The following is a 14,393-nucleotide window of genomic DNA, read 5'->3' as shown; positions in this document are numbered from 1 at the left end:
ACCTCCTGGTTCATGGGACAATGCTCAACCATGAGCCATACCTGCTGGGCACAAGTTATGTTCTTTAATGTCCAAAGAAACTGAGTGGACTGGCGATTGAAATATTCAAACTCATATGGAAACAATGATTTCTTTTTCAGATTTGAACTGCCTAAAAGGCAGTAAGCCCTAGTTCAGGGGTGGGCAACCCCTGGCATGCGTGCCAAACATGGCACGCCAGTAACTTTTGCTGGCATGCAAAACCCTCTCTTATAACCTTCCATTTACAATTTTTTCTTGATATCGACTTTTTATTTTTCAGATAAATTCAGTGTAGGTGCATCTTAGATAAATAAATAATTTTACATAACAAGTTATCTTAAAGAGCACAGACATGGATTGACGAGAGAGGGGAAGAGCAATTTCTATGCCTCTGCCTTAACTCTCCCTGCCTTCCTAGATCCGACCACTGTTTTGGTTTCATCCACATACGCTTTTGAATCTTTGTTCTCAGTGATGAATTTTGTTAAGTCTCGTAATAGGAGTAGCCTGACGGATGAAAGTAGTAGCTCGTGCATATCTCTGAAGGTCACGAAATATAAACCTGATGTAAAATCTCTGTTATCAGTGATGCAGCAGCAAAAGTCCACTGATAATATCAAACAGAGTCATAAAGTTTTCTGTCGGATTATCAGTGTACATGTATACATTAAAAAATAAATGTATTTTTCATCATCATATACTGTGTTTTTGTCGCTCAAATGAATTTTATTATTTCTTCAAGGTTCTTCACATACGTACACCTTAAGAGATATCAAGTAGGCGTAACATGTTTTCAAAAAATTGGGGTTGGCATGCAGAAGAATTTTGAGTCAGAGATTTTGCTGGTTTTGGCACGCACTCGCAAAAAGGTTGCTCACCCCTGCCCTAGTTTATGACAAATAGGTAATATAAATTATGATTATGATGATAATATGATTGTTGCTATTACTAATACTCATTAATGATTAATATATTATTAACAAACAGTAATAAATTAGAAAATATCAAGTTTATACTAATGAAAATGTAAAAGACTGCAAGGGACAACTATTTCAAAACAGCCATCTATATAATTGTGACCCACTAGTGAACAGTCTTAATAAATTCTTCAGAAATAACCTGCACGAGCACTCTGAGCATTCTCCTGGGCTCTCTGGGAGAGGGAGGGGCCGACAGATGAGGAATAACAGCTCTAGTGCACCCCCACTGTTTCCCTCTCAGGTCCACTAGCCCTGTTCATAAAACCAGCTCATTACTTCTCTTTAATTGTAAGAGATTTAAACAGCCATTGTTATTAGTGCCCTTGTGGTTCATCTAGGGCCCAAATCAACATTTGTAGCGAGGTTTACTGCAGCTTGAGGTCCCATGACAATTGGACATGCTTCACCTACCCCCAAACCCACCCACTTCAATGCAGTTCCCCACTAAACAAGAGGGTTTGGCCATAGGATTGGAGAAAGGAGACACTTCTAGCAAATATATATATATATATATATATATATATATATATATATATATATATATATATATATATATATATATATGTTATTGTCCAAGCATGATTTTAAAGGACCTGAATTAATGAGAACAGAGACTGGTGTTTTCAAATTTATAATTCTAGGTAAATATGTATAGTAGAATATAGTAGAATAGAGGGCTTATCCTGTTCTGATTTAGGAGAGACGAGAGAGAGAGAGAGAGAGAGAGAGAGAGAGAGAGAGAGAGAGAGAGAGAGAGAAGGGAAGTTTTCAGCTTTGAGCACCAGTTCACCAACAGACACAGGAGGAGGCATTATTTCTGCAGCGTGATAGTGGTGTGGGAGTAGTGAGCACTGTTCCAGATGTGTCACATTTAAAGTACAGCCAAAAGCTAGGAAGTAGACAGTTGCAAATATATAATCATAAATTCACTTCATTTTTAAAAAGGAAAGTTATTTTTAGCTAAGCAAAGAGTATGTCAAACATAATTTTCTGTCTTTGTCTTGTCTGAGCATAATGTTATTGTCTTCTGGGGAAAAAGAAAAAAAAGATCTTGCCCTTTTTTCCCTTAGCCTCAGAAAAAAAAATTCTGGAATATATAAATGAGTTGAAGAGAAAGAAAGCACTTGTCATTTTATACCCAAGTAAGTCATATTATTAATTTGGTTTATTTCCTCCTAGTCAACATTCTAACCTTCTAACCTAAGTATTTTCTATGTTATTGCATTCTATTAAATGATTGCCTAATGTTTTATTGACTAGATCAGTGGTCGGCAAACTCATTAGTCAACAGAGCCAAATATCAACAGTACAACGATTGAAATTTCTTTTGAGAGCCAAATTTTTTTAACTTAAACTATATAGGTAGGTACATTGTTATTAACTTAATTAGGGTACTCCTAAGGCTTTGGAAGAGCCACACTCAAGGAGCCAAAGAGCTGCATGTGGCTCGCGAGCCGCAGTTTGCCAACCACGGGACTAGATGAAAGTGCTAGGGTTTACTGAGCCGTTATCTTTTTGTCAGCTATTTGAATATCCTCTCTTTTCCTCCATTATAAATAATGCTTTCATGTACAACTTTGTTCATGGACGTTTTCTGTAACTCATTTCCTGGTTTTATATTCTCAGAAGAAGAATTACTAGATTAAATAATAAAAAGAACTTTTAGATTCCTGCTATGTATCAACAAAATACTTTCCAAGTGGGGTTAAATCAATTTGTATCTTCACCCAAAATATATCAGCGTTCTTTCATAGCACCCTCATCAGTATTCACTACTCCCGTTAAAAAAAAACAAACAACTTTCTAATATGAGAGGTAGCAATGATATTTCTTCACTTATTTGAATTTTTCTGATGACTAATTAGGCTGAAACATTCTTTATATATTTGCATTTGCATTTCTGCAAATAATTTTTGTAGAATTTAAAACTAGGGGTCCTGTTACCCAGTGTGAATGAGCTGCCTTCTTCTGCTATGAACACCCCTCCAGGCTGGACGACCTGCAAGGGGCTGTTTTTTTTTCATTGCTTGTTTTTAAATTTTCATTTTATTGAGAAAATTATTCCTTGAGAAAAATGCACATATACAGGGTGTCCCAAAAAAAAATGTATACACACTTTTTTCTGATAGCTCAATTGATTTTTTTTTTCAGATTTAACTCATTGGAATTAATAATTATTCAAAGTGTATATACATTTTTGGGGACACCCTATAGTTACATAGCTTGATGAATTTTCACAAACTAAACCCCGCTGAATAACCAGCACCTAGATTAAAAAATAGAACATTGCCAGCATTCCAGAAACCCTTTACCTACCCTCACACCCCATTCCAGTCACATCCCAGCAAGGGGAGCCACCATCTTGATATCTGTCAGCAGCAGTTTTGCCTATTTTGTACTGTTCATTTACATAGAATCATATAGCATGATCTCGTGGGTCTGGCTTCTTTATTCAATACTATTTTTCTGAGATTCATCCACATGCTTGTATGTCCCTGTGGACTATTCATTCTCACAGCTGTGTAGTATTCCATTGTGTGATAACACCACAACTTACTACTGTGATGGAGATTTAGACATTTTTCAGTTGTTTACTGTTATGAATAGAAATATTCTAGTATTTGTTTTTTGGTGGACATATGTTTTAATTTCTATCACACATATCTAGTATTTGTTTTTTGGTGGACATATGTTTTAATTTCTATCACACATACATTTAGGAGTAGAAATGCTGGATCATGGAATATGCATATATTCAGATAGAGGCCCTGTGCACAAAAATCGTGCACTTGGGAGAGGGGTCCCTCAGCCTGGCCTGTGCCCTCTTGCAGTCTGGGAGCCCTCGGGGGATGTCTGACTGATGGCTTAGGCCTGCTCCCCATGAGGAGCTGGCCTAAACTGGCAGTCGGACATTCTTAGCACTGCCATGGAGGCAGGAGAGCCTCCTACCACCACTGCTGCGCTCGCAAGCCGTGAGTCCGGCTTCTGTCTGAGTGGTGCTCCCCCTGAGGGAATGCACTGATCACCAGGGGGCAGCTCCTGTGTTGAGTGTCTGCCGCCTGGTGGTCAGTGCACATCATAGCAACCGGTGGTTCTGCCGTTCGGTCGATTTGCATATTAGCCTTTTATTATATAGGATATTATGGATACTCCCAGTTTTCCAAAATGATCATACCAATTTACACTCCTGCCATTAGTACATGAGAATTTCAGTTGCTTCATATCCTTATCAATACATACTTTGTTTTTTTCATTTTAATCATTCTAGTGGGTGTGTGATAGTTTTAATTTGAATTTCCTTAATGACAAATTATTTCAAGCATCTTTTTGTGAGTTTATTGGCCATTCAAATATCCTCTTTTGTGAAAGATTTGTTCAAGTTTTTAAATTATTTTTTAATTGGAAAGACTTCCTTTTTGTTATTGATGTTCTTTATATATTTAGGATATGAGTTCTATTTTGAATATATGCATTGAAAATATCTTCATCCTCTCTGTAGGTTTTTTAAAAACTCCCATTTGTTTCTTTTGAGGTTGACAAAATGTTAATTATGGTACAGTTAAATTTAACAAAATTTTTAATTTCATATGCCTTATATGTCATATTTAAAAATATTTGCTACACCCATCAGGAAGATATTCTCCTGTAATTTTTTTAAAAATGCATTATTGTTTTATTATTAATAATTAAATCTTCAATTCATCTGCAATTAAATTTTGTATACAGTGTAAGGCAGGAGTTAAGATACATTTTTTTTTCTAGAGTGATATTCAATTGACATCATACTATCCACTGAAAAAATTTATTCTTTCCTTAGCTAGCTGATGTGCCACAATAACCTTTTCTTGGCTCTTCTAGGACCATTGCATCCCCATATGAATTTCAAAACAACTTGTGTGTTTTGCTTTGTTTTTGTTTCCTGGCTTTATTGAGGCACAGTTAACAAATAAAAAAATTACATATATATAATACAACATGATGATTTTATATATATATGCATTGTGAAATTATTATCACAATCAAGTTAATTAACACTTCTGTCATCACCTCACATAGTTACATTTTTGGTGTGTGCTTGAGAACACTTAAGATTTATTCTCGCCGAAACCGGTTTGGCTCAGTGGATAGAGCGTCAGCCTGCGGACTGAAAGGTCCCAGGTTCGATTCCGGTCAAGGGCATGTACCTGGGTTGCAGGCACATCCCCAGTGGGGAGTGTGCAGGAGGCAGCTGGTCGATGTTTCTCTCTCATCGATGTTTCTAACTCTCTATCTCTCTCCTTTCCTCTCTGTAAAAACTCAATAAAATATATATATATATATAAAATAAAGATTTATTCTCTTAGCAACTTTTTAGTATACAGTACAATATTAACTATAGTCACCATGCTGTACATCAGACCCCCAGAATTTATTAATCTTATAACTGAAACTTAGTACTCTTTGACCAACATCTCCCCATTTCCTCCACTCTCCCCTCTCCCCCAGCTCCTGGCAACTACTGTTGTACCCTCTGGTTCTATGAGCTCATAGACTCCACATATAAGTGAGATCTTACTGTATTTGTCTTTCTATGTTTGGTTTATTTCACTTAACATAATGTCCTCTGGGTTCATCCATGTTGTTGCAAATGGTAAGATCGCTTTCTATTTAAGGTTGAATAATATTCCATTATATATAGATGTGTATGTGTATATATATATATGTATAAATTTTCTGTATCTATTTGTCTGTCTAAAACTTAGGTTGTTTCCATATATTGGCTATTGTGAATTATGCTTCAATAAACATGGGATACTTCAATATCTTTGAGATTTTGGTTGTATTTCTTTTGGATATGTATCCAGGAGTAGGTTTGCTGGATCATATGGTAGTTCTGTTTTTAGTTTCTTGAGTACTAGTAACCTCCATACTATTTTCCATAATGGCTATAATATTTTTCATAATACCAATTTAAATTCCAACCAATAGTGCACAAGTGTCCCCTTTTCTCCACATCCTCACCAACACCTCTCATTTCTTATCTCTTTGATAATAGTTGCCCTAACAGGTATGAGGTAATATCATGTTTTTTAGTTGCATTTTCCTGGCGATTAGTGATATTGATTACCCTGTCAAATTATAAAATTGAGATTACTCTGGCCTTCTAAAGTGTTAGAAATTATTCTGCCTTTTTCTATTCTCTGGAAGAGTTTGTGCAGGATTTGTATTATTTCATTCTTAAGTGTTTAAATTAATTCACTGGTGAAGCCGTCTTGGTTTTTGCCAGTATCAATCACTTTGAAAGATAGTCTTCCTTCAGATGATTTAACTGGTGCTTATATATATGATAAGATTTCTAAGGTTGGAATTTGTGATGATTTTATGGAGAAAAAAATGATGATGATGGAAAAAATAATGGAGAAAAAATCAGATATAATCAGGTAGTGGGTTAGCAATATTGTAACTATTCCCATATTTTACATTGGAAATGGGTTCTCTGCTATTGGTGATCTCTCAGTGCAAATATAAAAACTAAACTATGAGCCACCTTGACTCAATCCTATAGCCTGGCTTCTATGCTTCATAGTGGGTATGCATTGGGCTGCCTTTCAGAAGGTGTGTGTACTGCTTTGCTATGCTTTGGTTAGCTCACTTGCAAAAAGTGAATAATAATCTATGTTGTACTATTAAAAGGATTCATGTTTATTATGGATTAACTTAAAATAGCACAGTGGCTAGCCCACAATAAGCACTCGATAAAAGTTAACTTGAAATATGCTTTATTCAGTCACTTTGTTTTAGAAGCACTTAGATTTTCTGGAGCATGGATTTTTAGCAGAAGTAACACATTTGGAGTTGATATTTCAAGGTATGATAGCAACTATGACACTTCCTTGCATTTAATTATGTCTTCTTTGGCCTATTTGTGGGATTCTAGAAGTAAGGAACATTACCTTATATATATTTATATATCCAGGGTCTGCTCAAATGAAAAAAAAAAAAGAGTATCAGTGACTGAGATTTATTAAATTATGTCATTATCTTAAATTTTAGGAGCATATATATTCCAAAAAACTTTGGTTTAACAGTTTATCCCCCAAGATTTACTTCTACAAATTCTTTAGATTTGGGATAACTTGACATTTTTAAAATAGGTGCAAAAATAAGCCATTCTATAAGGAAAGATTTTACTATACAAAAGCAGTGAGAAATATTTTATTGATATAATTATGAAACAAAATACACATACCCAAACTTATTAATTTCAGCTTTTAAAGTCCTTCACTGAAGGAGCTGAGATCACAAGAAGTAAAAAATAAAACCTAAATGTCATGATTAAATTTGTTCTTGGATATTTTTAGAAGGCAGAGGAATATACCTATATTTTTATACTAGTGCTTGTTTTGGCAGCACATATACTCTACTTCTTTGTACTAAGATAAATTTCAATTTTTTATCTGAAATTTGAATTTAACTAGGTGACTTGCATTTTTATTTGTTAAACTGGAAACCTAACGATATGATTTCTGATGAAGAAACCCCTAGAGCCAACCTATGTTATACAGTGGTCTGTGGAAACACGGTTCGAGGCCTATGATTTTTTTAGTACCAAATTTAGAATGGAAATTTCAGTTGTTCTACCTATAGAAAAAAATTCTAAGCAAGGGTTTTGTTTGTGTGCTTTTTTTTTTAAATACTCACCTGAAGATATCTTTCCATTGATTTTGAGAGAGAGGGAAAGACAGAGAGAAATATTGATGTTAGGAAAACACATTGATGGGTTGCCTCCTGCATGTGCTCTAACCAGGGCCCAAGCTGGGAAGGAAACTGCAACCAAGGTATGTGCTCTTGATCAGAATCAAACCCTGGACCTTTCGGTCTGCAGGCCGACACTCTATCCACTGAGCCAAACTGGCTAGGGCTGTGTGCTTTGTTGAAAAATCAATGAAAAGAGGATGCAATTTAAGCCCAATCTTTGAAAAATGGTTTTGCCTCAGTTGGATGTCAAAATAGATTTTTTATAGACAAGAAAACATTTAAATAGCAAGTAATTAGGTATTGGGATTCTCTGATCCACTACAAAGGAAACAGGCCTTTCAGGATAAATGAGAACAAAGGATTATGCACCAACTATTCTCAATGCCCAACCATGTAGTCTTTGTATAAATCTGTACCAGGTTTGGCTCGGTGTATAGAGCACTGGCCTGTGGACTGAAGGGTCCCGGGTTTGATTCCGGTCAAGGGCACATGCCTGGGTTGCGGGCTCAATCCTCAGTAAGAGACGTGAAAGAGGCAGCTGATCAATGATTCTCTCTCATCATTGTTTCTTTCTCTCTCCCTCTCCCTTCCTCTCTGAAATCAATTATATATATAATCTGTACCAGGAGATGCTATGATGCACATATTCCTTCTTGAGTGATAATGGACCAAGGAACAGTAATTCTCTGGCTAGATAGACATCCCAGAGAGCTTGTTTGAAGCTTCCCCAGCTCTGATTTTTCACCAGATGTAAGATGGAGCATGTTTTTTTAAAAATATATAACAGTCAATTGATCTGGGTTTAGTTTCCCACATGAAAAGTGAGACTGTTATCTACTCCCACATACGTAACAGAGATAATTAAAGAAATACTGAGATCATATGAAACTAATGCCAATTTATTTCTTGGTTATTCCAAGATACCTCCTTTTGTTAAAATGAGCCCAGTTATTTATATCTGCTAACAAATACCAGTAACTAGGATGAGCCTCATTTAGCATCTGCTCAGTTCATGGTCCATGGGCCCAAGGAACATGAAATAGGACTAAATAGAGAAATTGAAAAAGGCCTTCATGATGTAAATCTAACCATCATGATCTTCAAAAATGTTCAAATATTTCAAACAAGGATGGTAAATTAAGAAGTAATTTGGGGAACAAAAAACACTGAACTGTAAATATAGTGGGATTTGCAGAGAATTTCCAACTAGGTGTTCCTGTTAGCACAGTATAGGCCAAACAAGACCATAACAAATCCAGGTTATGAACTAGATCTTTTAAAACATAATTAGAATGATGGGAGTGGCTTGAATGGAAGCAAAACATATTTTGGTCTGAGATTGGTAGCAATGAAGTCATATTCAAGGGCTTGACTCTTGAGGTAGCCAGACTGTGATAACTATGGTAACAACCTTTATTAATTAATAAGGCCTGTTAGGTACAAGAGTCTAAAATAACCAACTTTCTTTTGATGGTTAGATTGGACTTCTAGCAGACCCACACATAAACCTGATCGTGCTGCTGGTATACCACAGTGAGGATCCAATTCCATAAACCCACCTTATTTGCTTTTATTGAATGAAACAAATTCATTTCCCATCTGTCTGCATTATTGTCACTAAGCAATGATAATTAAAAAAAAAGATATGATTCTACCGTCTATGCTTATTCTTTTTAAATTTAACAGCCTTTTTTTTTTTTTTTGGTCTGGCAACAACAGTAACAAAAGGATGGGATGTTACCACATGTTTCTCCCGTCCATTGATCTCCATGAGCTTTGTCCTGTGGTTTCTACTTTATGAAAAGTTAAACCACAAAGTTGGTTAGGCTAGTTGGCTGCTGGTCCATGCGCCTTGGGTAAACAGACTCTCTCTGAATCTCCCTTCCACCCCACCCCCATTTTGCTGGGTATTTTGTTCTCCCTTGTAACGGCTGAACAAGGGTTTTCAAAGCCAAGATAGAAAAGGGGGCCAGGGGCCTAAGCAAGATGGCATGTACTGTACCAACACTCTAAGCGAACACCAGCCTCACACAATTGCAGCTTTACAGAGCACACTTTGTGCAGTAGTTACTGTTGTACGATGCAGAAAAGGGAGGGAACCAGCCGCGAAGTCCTGTGGGTCGCATTCAATTCCAAGACACAAAGACAACTGGCAGGGGGAAAAAAAAGAGAGAGAAAGTTTCATTAGAAAGAACCAAAAAAAAAAAAATTAACCTCTGCATTGCCCTGGGTCATAGCCATGGATTTGTATATAGAAAATGGTTCATTCATTCATTGCAAAGACCCAAACTTTAATTTGGCATAATGCTCCTTCTTCATTTTACAAAGTGTCTTTCATCATATTGACCTGAAGGTTCTTATTAAGCATCTGAATTAGAAAATAATTGTTTGGAAAAATGAAAGCTGGAAGCTGCAATAAGGGGGAAGAAGTAGCCCAGATTGCTTTCCTCCTTTGAGCCTTCATTTTGACCCTAGCACAGGGAGTGTGTTCATGCTTGCTTTCCTGCATCCTTTATGTGGCTCCCTACTCGCAGAAACCATTAGTAAGGCTGCATCTAAATAAAAACTGGACAAATCCGTCCTGAGCTGCAGTAGATGAGCTTACCTTTTGCATCCTTGGGGCCCTCTGTCGTGTGCTCCATCAGCAAACATTGCCCTGCTAGAAATAGGGGACTGGGCCCACTTTGCTTGCTGCTCTATCTGATAGATTTCACATCTAAATGTCTGACTGGCATTTAGGCTGAAGAGATCTGAGTGTTTGGTGGGCTTTCTATTTATTTGACAAAATGCAGGAGCTTTCTTCCTCCTTTTCAGCTTCTCCCCATGTCCCACGGTTTATGTAAACCACATGAGTAGATCATTTTTGGGGAAAAATGCCTTAGCATCCTGATGTGAACAAAGACATAAGGGAAAACGTTATGATCTGTCTCCGAAACACATAAGAATGTTTTCAAGATATTTTCAACGTGTGCAATGCTATTTTAAAGAGGCATTTTTTCTTTAAATGCATAATTTACACAAAACACATTTCTGAAATAGTATCTGTGACATTGGTCTTACCTCTGCTTGCTCATTGATGTTTGTCTCTATTTTCTTAACATAAAAAGTCTTATAAATAACTTTTATTATCTTTCAATACATATGCAGTTCATAAAAACAAAAATATCAAACAGAAAACACAGAGAAAAACATAAAAATTGCCCATAATCCCACCACCCACAATTACTGTTATTATCATTTTGATGTGTGACTTTCCAGATGTTTTCTCTCCTTCTATCTTTATATATATGAACTTAAACAAACTCTGTTTGCATTTTTTGAATCAAAGATCACCATTCTTCACATATTCTTTTGTAACCAGGTTTTGGGTTTGTTTGTTTTGGCTTTTTTTTTTTTTTTTGGTTCTTCAACAATATATCACAAATATCTTAAAATGTTAACAATTAATTCCATAACATCTTTTAATGACTGCAAAGTATTTCATTATATGGTTATATCACAGTTTAATCAACCAATCTACTTTTTGTTGAATATGTTTTCAGTTTTTAATTTGTCATAATTACATATAATCTATACTAATAAAAGGGTAATATGCTAATCAGACCAGGAGACTGGACAGCTTCCGGATGTCCCACTTCCTTCCAGACAAAGCCACGGTGGTGGGGGCCGAGATGGAGTTGGTTAGGGGTGATCAGGCCAGTAGGGGAAGGTAGTTGGGGGCCATCAGGCCAGTAGGAGAGTGGTTAGGTGGCGATCAAGCTGATAGGCAGGCAAGTGAGGAGCTAGCAGCCCCATCCCCCTGTGGGACACCCCCCCTCCCTCCCTGTGCATGAATTTCATGCACTAGGCCTCTAGTGTTACAATAAATATCTTTGTGCTCACACTAATTTTTCTTCTAAGAGAAATTCCTAGAAATGAAATTGTTAGGTCTTAGGATGTGGACTTTTTTGAGATTTTTGATACATAATGCCAAACTGCTCTTAGATGAGCTTCAGCAATTCCATCTACCAACATTGTATGAGAATGCCTTGTGCTCTATATCCTCATCACCGCTAGTTATTATTTTATTTTTATATTGAGAATAATGGTTAGATTGGACTTCTAGCAGACCCACACATAAACCTGATTGATCAGTTGCCTCCTGAAGTCACCCCAACTGGGATCAAACACGCAACCTAGGTATGTGTGCTGACCAGGAATGGAACCCACAACCTTTTTGGTGTATGGTTCAATGCTCCAACCAACAAAGCTATCTGGTCAGGGCCTAACAGGCCTAACATATACAAATAAGTAAATTCAGCCCATTCTTTTCAAAGCCATAGAGTGAGCCTGGACTTTGACCATACATACTGTTTCACAAGGACTCTGAGACTCATGAAAGTCTGTAATTTATGAAATTGAAAGTAGGGAAGTTAGAATTCTGGGAATTACCTTTTTGGAGTAGAAAGAGTAATTATTTTTAAATGTATGAAAGATGATAACCATGATTAGAAAGAACAGTTTAATTGTAACTTTTTGGAATGTTTAGAAAAGTACAGTGTAGAAGTACCTTTTCTGGCTGTCCAATATCCAATATTAACCCTCATAGCATCCTGATTACTTTTCTAGATAATCCCCTCTTGTGTGTAATTGTGGGAGGAGATAATGCCTACTCCCAGTATTAGAGCTGATGTGAACACAGTTCAAAGACAATGAGAAGTAGGTCACATGACCAACTTCAGCCAGTTAGGTATTCTGTCCTAGGATTTTGAATCTTGAGGAAAGGACACAATGACACAGAGTTGTCAATCATTCATCGTAAGTGGTAAAGGTATGCTTCTTATAGCTTTGCCTCCCAGAGTCCCCATAATTCTTTAACATTCTAAACCTGGTCCTACTAAGAAGTCTACAAATCCTTACAAAATATTCCCTTATGCTTACATTGTCCAAGTCAGTTTCTGTTCTCTACAACCAAGAACCCTGACTACATATAAATGGATAACATGATATCTTCTTCTAAAGTTGTCAATGCTAAGTAATTTTTTTTCTTCACCCCTCAAAATTATATCACTCCCCCTACAAAGCTTTTTTTATTTTTTTGGCAACATGAAAAATGGATGTTAAAGCTCAACCCTCAAACGTAATAAATTCAGGTGGAAGACTTTTCTCATTGTCTTGTAGTGATGAAAACTGATACCAACAACTACTTCACTTAGACCCTAGGCCATAGCAAAATCATAAAATTGCACTCTGCCTCTGTGGTATCTCAGTTTTCACTAAGGGACTTACCGTATTTACTTCAAATATGGCTTAAGAATGGAAAAATACCATGGGACTTTCCTCAATCATGGTAGGGTGACTGCAAATTTGCTACACATCCCCAGAGAGATAGAAGGCTTTCTATTCAGAGCCAAGATTGCCTACAATTGCCCTCTTTTAGCTTTTTTCCTTTCCTCCTCTTCCTCTGATTTTTTAAAAAACTGGATTAAGCCAAAGAAACAGTGAAAAGCATATCAAGCCAAGGTTCAAAAATACATATTATAAACTCTTCAGCCAGAATTCTCCCAATAAATCTGTATTACTCGTTTTTATCTTCTTTCTACCCAGAAGATAATAATAATGATGAGAAAAGAAGTAATTAACTTGCCCTGACCAGATAGCTTTGTTGGTTGGAGCATTGAACCATACACCAAAAAGGTTGTGGGTTCCATTCCTGGTCAGCACATATACCTAGGTTGTGGGTTTGATCCCAGTTGGGGCGACTTCAGGAGGCAACTGATCAATGTTTCTCTCTCTAAAAATCAATGAAAGCATATCCTCAAGTGAGGATAAAAAAAAGTAATTAACTTATTAAGAAGTCCTTATGCACTTACCTGTGAAGCACTGTGGTATATATATATTTGGATTAGTTCATTTGATCATCACAATAATAGTAATTATACTACTATTATTATACTATTATTGTCCCCATCTTACAGACAAGAAAGCTTCAACTAGAGATATAAAAACCTAATTCAACATACCCAAGTAGAAATGGCAGAGCTGAGATTCATGTTTAGGCAGCCTGACCCTTAACAAGTTTTTGGTTTATTTATTTGTGTTTCAGAGGTTTCATTTACATCAAAGTTTCCCCGAACATTTCTGTTATTTCATCTGATGAATTCTTCAACAGCCTTTTTCTCCTATTAGAGAAAGGCCTTGTAGACATCATTTGGAAATGCAAGCCTAGGAGTTACTTGCTATCCGGTCATGTAAACTGGGTGGGTTTTGCAAATCTACATTGAGTGCACAGAAACAAGAGGCAATGGGGCAAGTTTTGGATCCTTGACAGAAAGCAGTTTTCCTGGGCTCTTGGTGTCTTGCGTGGTACCCCACTGACTTCCCAGGCCTGGGATGTCACCCAAGCAAGGAGGAAGGAGTGACAGAGGCCGAGGATGCCATGGACTGTAACAAACAGTCAGGGAGCCCAGCCTCTTTCAGACCCTGTGCTTTTTTTGGCCCTTATACTAGTAAATGGCATCTTCTTCCACCCAGTCATTTTCTAATACTGAATTCCAAACACTCTATTTGGTGAATATTGAACTACCAATGCCTCCTTTTATGGGTCAGAGAGTTGGTTGCTGGCTGGGAAAAGAGGACACCACATAGTGTCAACTGTTTGCTCAAATTCTTTCA

This window comes from Myotis myotis, unplaced genomic scaffold (assembly GCF_014108235.1).
Source record: "Myotis myotis isolate mMyoMyo1 unplaced genomic scaffold, mMyoMyo1.p scaffold_m19_p_3, whole genome shotgun sequence".
NCBI lineage: Eukaryota > Metazoa > Chordata > Mammalia > Chiroptera > Vespertilionidae > Myotis > Myotis myotis.
Note: the sequence above shows the minus strand (reverse complement) of the source record.